The following is a 7500-nucleotide window of genomic DNA, read 5'->3' on the forward strand; positions in this document are numbered from 1 at the left end:
TTTCATAATACTTTTTTCCGTTATTGTTAATATTTTCATAACACTTTTATATAATATACCTCGAACGGCTTCTACATAAAAAAAATTTCCATTCAATTTACACAATTCAACTTTTTCGACAAGTTGCTATATCCTGCCGACCAGACACCAAACTTAATACGGTTTTATAGACACTAGCGCCCTCTGCCGGCCAGAAGACAAACTAAACACAGTTTTATAGACACTAGCGCCCTCTGCCGGCCAGACGACAAACTGAACACGGTTTTATAGACACTAGCGCCCTCTGCCGGTCAGTCACCAAACTTAGGTAATTTCGTAATACTTTGTTTTTCATAATTATTACTATTTTCATAAAACTTTTATATAATACACCTCGTACGTTCATACATCGAACGGCGATCTAATTTCATAATACTTTTTTTCTTTATCGTTAATATTTTCATAACACTTTTATGTCATACACCTCGGACGACTTCTACATACAAAACATCTCCATTCAACTTCACAAATCATCTTTCTCGACAAGTTCCTATATCGAGCGGAATTAAATTTCATAATACTTGTTTTTCATTATTATTTCTATTTTCATAAAACTTTTATATAATACACCTCGTACGTTCATACATCGAGCGGCCATCTAATTTCATAATACTTTTTTCCGTTATTGTTAATATTTTCATAACACTTTTATATAATATACCTCGAACGGCTTCTACATAAAAAAAATTTCCATTCAATTTACACAATTCAACTTTTTCGACAAGTTGCTATATCCTGCCGACCAGACACCAAACTTAATACGGTTTTATAGACACTAGCGCCCTCTGCCGGCCAGTCACCGAACTTAACACTGTTTTATAGACACTAGCGCCCTCTGCCGGCCAGTCACCGAACTTAACACGGTTTAATAGACACTAGCGCCCTCTGCCGGCCAGAAGACAAACCAAACACAGTTATATAGACACTAGCGCCCTCTGCCGGAGAGACGACAAACTAAACACCTTTTTATAGACACTAGCGCCCTCTGCCGGCCAGTCACCGAACTTAACACGGTTTAATAGACACTAGCGCCCTCTGCCGGCCAGAAGACAAACTAAACACACTTTTATAGACACTAGCGCCCTCTGCCGGCCAGACGACAAACTGAACACGGTTTTATAGACACTAGCGCCCTCTGCCAGTCAGTCACCAAACTTAGGTAATTTCGTAATACTTTGTTTTTCATAATTATTACTATTTTCATAAAACTTTTATATAATACACCTCGTACGTTCATACATCGAACGGCGATCTAATTTCATAATACTTTTTTTCTTTATCGTTAATATTTTCATAACACTTTTATGTCATACACCTCGGACGACTTCTACATACAAAACATCTCCATTCAACTTCACAAATCATCTTTCTCGACAAGTTCCTATATCGAGCGGAATTAAATTTCATAATACTTGTTTTTCATTATTATTTCTATTTTCATAAAACTTTTATATAATACACCTCGTACGTTCATACATCGAGCGGCCATCTAATTTCATAATACTTTTTTCCGTTATTGTTAATATTTTCATAACACTTTTATATAATATACCTCGAACGGCTTCTACATAAAAAAAATTTCCATTCAATTTACACAATTCAACTTTTTCGACAAGTTGCTATATCCTGCCGACCAGACACCAAACTTAATACGGTTTTATAGACACTAGCGCCCTCTGCCGGCCAGTCACCGAACTTAACACGGTTTAATAGACACTAGCGCCCTCTGCCGGCCAGAAGACAAACTAAACACAGTTTTATAGACACTAGCGCCCTCTGCCGGCCAGACGACAAACTGAACACGGTTTTATAGACACTAGCGCCCTCTGCCGGTCAGTCACCAAACTTAGGTAATTTCGTAATACTTTGTTTTTCATAATTATTACTATTTTCATAAAACTTTTATATAATACACCTCGTACGTTCATACATCGAGCGGCGATCTAATTTCATAATACTTTTTTTCTTTATCGTTAATATTTTCATAACACTTTTATGTCATACACCTCGGACGACTTCTACATACAAAACATCTCCATTCAACTTCACAAATCATCTTTCTCGACAAGTTCCTATATCGAGCGGAATTAAATTTCATAATACTTGTTTTTCGTTATTATTTCTATTTTCATACAACTTTTATATAATACACCTCGTACGTTCATACATCGAGCGGCGATCTAAATTCATAATACTTTTTTTCCTTATTGTTAATATTTTCATAACACTTTTATGTCATACACCTCGAACGGCTTCTACATAAAAAAAATTTCCATTCAATTTACACAATTCAACTTTTTCGACAAGTTCCTATATCCTGCCGACCAGACACCAAACTTAATACGGTTTTATAGACACTAGCGCCCTCTGCCGGCCAGTCACCGAACTTAACACTGTTTTATAGACACTAGCGCCCTCTGCCGGAGAGACGACAAACTAAACACCTTTTTATAGACACTAGCGCCCTCTGCCGGAGAGACGACAAACTAAACACCTTTTCATAGACACTAGCGCCCTCTGCCGGAGAGACGACAAACTAAACACCTTTTTATAGACACTAGCGCCCTCTGCCGGCCAGTCACCGAACTTAACACGGTTTAATAGACACTAGCGCCCTCTGCCGGCCAGAAGACAAACTAAACACCGTTTTATAGACACTAGCGCTCTCTGCCGGCCAGTCACCGAACTTAGCTAATTTCATAATACTTTGCTTTTCATAATTATTACTATTTTCATACAACTTTTATATAATACACCTCGTACGTTCATACATCGAGCGACGATCTAATTTCATAATACTTTTTTTCTTTATCGTTAATATTTTCATAACACTTTTATGTCATACACCTCGGACGACTTCTACATACAAAACATCTCCATTCAACTTCACATATCATCTTTCTCGACAAGTTCCTATATCGAGCGGAATCTAATTTCCTAATACTTTGCTTTTCATAATTATTACTATTTTCATACAACTTTTATATAATACACCTCGTACGTTCATACATCGAGCGGCCATCTAATTTCATAATACTTTTTTCCGTTATTGTTAATATTTTCATAACACTTTTATATAATATACCTCGAACGGCTTCTACATAAAAAAAATTTCCATTCAATTTACACAATTCAACTTTTTCGACAAGTTGCTATATCCTGCCGACCAGACACCAAACTTAATACGGTTTTATAGACACTAGCGCCCTCTGCCGGCCAGTCACCGAACTTAACACGGTTTAATAGACACTAGCGCCCTCTGCCGGCCAGAAGACAAACTAAACACCGTTTTATAGACACTAGCGCCCTCTGCCGGCCAGTCACCAAACTTAGGTAATTTCCTAATACTTTGCTTTTCATAATTATTACTATTTTCATACAACTTTTATATAATACACCTCGTACGTTCATACATCGAGCGGCCATCTAATTTCATAATACTTTTTTCCGTTATTGTTAATATTTTCATAACACTTTTATATAATATACCTCGAACGGCTTCTACATAAAAAAAATTTCCATTCAATTTACACAATTCAACTTTTTCGACAAGTTGCTATATCCTGCCGACCAGACACCAAACTTAATACGGTTTTATAGACACTAGCGCCCTCTGCCGGCCAGTCACCGAACTTAACACTGTTTTATAGACACTAGCGCCCTCTGCCGGCCAGTCACCGAACTTAACACGGTTTAATAGACACTAGCGCCCTCTGCCGGCCAGAAGACAAACCAAACACAGTTTTATAGACACTAGCGCCCTCTGCCGGAGAGACGACAAACTAAACACCTTTTTATAGACACTAGCGCCCTCTGCCGGCCAGTCACCGAACTTAACACGGTTTAATAGACACTAGCGCCCTCTGCCGGCCAGAAGACAAACTAAACACAGTTTTATAGACACTAGCGCCCTCTGCCGGCCAGACGACAAACTGAACACGGTTTTATAGACACTAGCGCCCTCTGCCGGTCAGTCACCAAACTTAGGTAATTTCGTAATACTTTGTTTTTCATAATTATTACTATTTTCATAAAACTTTTATATAATACACCTCGTACGTTCATACATCGAACGGCGATCTAATTTCATAATACTTTTTTTCTTTATCGTTAATATTTTCATAACACTTTTATGTCATACACCTCGGACGACTTCTACATACAAAACATCTCCATTCAACTTCACAAATCATCTTTCTCGACAAGTTCCTATATCGAGCGGAATTAAATTTCATAATACTTGTTTTTCATTATTATTTCTATTTTCATAAAACTTTTATATAATACACCTCGTACGTTCATACATCGAGCGGCCATCTAATTTCATAATACTTTTTTCCGTTATTGTTAATATTTTCATAACACTTTTATATAATATACCTCGAACGGCTTCTACATAAAAAAAATTTCCATTCAATTTACACAATTCAACTTTTTCGACAAGTTGCTATATCCTGCCGACCAGACACCAAACTTAATACGGTTTTATAGACACTAGCGCCCTCTGCCGGCCAGTCACCGAACTTAACACTGTTTTATAGACACTAGCGCCCTCTGCCGGCCAGTCACCGAACTTAACACGGTTTAATAGACACTAGCGCCCTCTGCCGGCCAGAAGACAAACCAAACACAGTTATATAGACACTAGCGCCCTCTGCCGGAGAGACGACAAACTAAACACCTTTTTATAGACACTAGCGCCCTCTGCCGGCCAGTCACCGAACTTAACACGGTTTAATAGACACTAGCGCCCTCTGCCGGCCAGAAGACAAACTAAACACACTTTTATAGACACTAGCGCCCTCTGCCGGCCAGACGACAAACTGAACACGGTTTTATAGACACTAGCGCCCTCTGCCAGTCAGTCACCAAACTTAGGTAATTTCGTAATACTTTGTTTTTCATAATTATTACTATTTTCATAAAACTTTTATATAATACACCTCGTACGTTCATACATCGAACGGCGATCTAATTTCATAATACTTTTTTTCTTTATCGTTAATATTTTCATAACACTTTTATGTCATACACCTCGGACGACTTCTACATACAAAACATCTCCATTCAACTTCACAAATCATCTTTCTCGACAAGTTCCTATATCGAGCGGAATTAAATTTCATAATACTTGTTTTTCATTATTATTTCTATTTTCATAAAACTTTTATATAATACACCTCGTACGTTCATACATCGAGCGGCCATCTAATTTCATAATACTTTTTTCCGTTATTGTTAATATTTTCATAACACTTTTATATAATATACCTCGAACGGCTTCTACATAAAAAAAATTTCCATTCAATTTACACAATTCAACTTTTTCGACAAGTTGCTATATCCTGCCGACCAGACACCAAACTTAATACGGTTTTATAGACACTAGCGCCCTCTGCCGGCCAGTCACCGAACTTAACACGGTTTAATAGACACTAGCGCCCTCTGCCGGCCAGAAGACAAACTAAACACAGTTTTATAGACACTAGCGCCCTCTGCCGGCCAGACGACAAACTGAACACGGTTTTATAGACACTAGCGCCCTCTGCCGGTCAGTCACCAAACTTAGGTAATTTCGTAATACTTTGTTTTTCATAATTATTACTATTTTCATAAAACTTTTATATAATACACCTCGTACGTTCATACATCGAGCGGCGATCTAATTTCATAATACTTTTTTTCTTTATCGTTAATATTTTCATAACACTTTTATGTCATACACCTCGGACGACTTCTACATACAAAACATCTCCATTCAACTTCACAAATCATCTTTCTCGACAAGTTCCTATATCGAGCGGAATTAAATTTCATAATACTTGTTTTTCGTTATTATTTCTATTTTCATACAACTTTTATATAATACACCTCGTACGTTCATACATCGAGCGGCGATCTAAATTCATAATACTTTTTTTCCTTATTGTTAATATTTTCATAACACTTTTATGTCATACACCTCGAACGGCTTCTACATAAAAAAAATTTCCATTCAATTTACACAATTCAACTTTTTCGACAAGTTCCTATATCCTGCCGACCAGACACCAAACTTAATACGGTTTTATAGACACTAGCGCCCTCTGCCGGCCAGTCACCGAACTTAACACTGTTTTATAGACACTAGCGCCCTCTGCCGGAGAGACGACAAACTAAACACCTTTTTATAGACACTAGCGCCCTCTGCCGGAGAGACGACAAACTAAACACCTTTTCATAGACACTAGCGCCCTCTGCCGGAGAGACGACAAACTAAACACCTTTTTATAGACACTAGCGCCCTCTGCCGGCCAGTCACCGAACTTAACACGGTTTAATAGACACTAGCGCCCTCTGCCGGCCAGAAGACAAACTAAACACCGTTTTATAGACACTAGCGCTCTCTGCCGGCCAGTCACCGAACTTAGCTAATTTCATAATACTTTGCTTTTCATAATTATTACTATTTTCATACAACTTTTATATAATACACCTCGTACGTTCATACATCGAGCGACGATCTAATTTCATAATACTTTTTTTCTTTATCGTTAATATTTTCATAACACTTTTATGTCATACACCTCGGACGACTTCTACATACAAAACATCTCCATTCAACTTCACATATCATCTTTCTCGACAAGTTCCTATATCGAGCGGAATCTAATTTCCTAATACTTTGCTTTTCATAATTATTACTATTTTCATACAACTTTTATATAATACACCTCGTACGTTCATACATCGAGCGGCCATCTAATTTCATAATACTTTTTTCCGTTATTGTTAATATTTTCATAACACTTTTATATAATATACCTCGAACGGCTTCTACATAAAAAAAATTTCCATTCAATTTACACAATTCAACTTTTTCGACAAGTTGCTATATCCTGCCGACCAGACACCAAACTTAATACGGTTTTATAGACACTAGCGCCCTCTGCCGGCCAGTCACCGAACTTAACACGGTTAAATAGACACTAGCGCCCTCTGCCGGCCAGAAGACAAACTAAACACCGTTTTATAGACACTAGCGCCCTCTGCCGGCCAGTCACCAAACTTAGGTAATTTCCTAATACTTTGCTTTTCATAATTATTACTATTTTCATACAACTTTTATATAATACACCTCGTACGTTCATACATCGAGCGGCCATCTAATTTCATAATACTTTTTTCCGTTATTGTTAATATTTTCATAACACTTTTATATAATATACCTCGAACGGCTTCTACATAAAAAAAATTTCCATTCAATTTACACAATTCAACTTTTTCGACAAGTTGCTATATCCTGCCGACCAGACACCAAACTTAATACGGTTTTATAGACACTAGCGCCCTCTGCCGGCCAGTCACCGAACTTAACACTTGTTTTTCATTATTATTTCTATTTTCATACAACTTTTATATAATACACCTCGTACGTTCATACATCGAGCGACGATCTAATTTCATAATACTTTTTTTCTT

The sequence above is a fragment of the Diorhabda carinulata genome, unplaced genomic scaffold (genome assembly GCF_026250575.1).
Source record: "Diorhabda carinulata isolate Delta unplaced genomic scaffold, icDioCari1.1 Dcau_30, whole genome shotgun sequence".
NCBI classification, from domain to species: Eukaryota; Metazoa; Arthropoda; class Insecta; order Coleoptera; family Chrysomelidae; genus Diorhabda; species Diorhabda carinulata.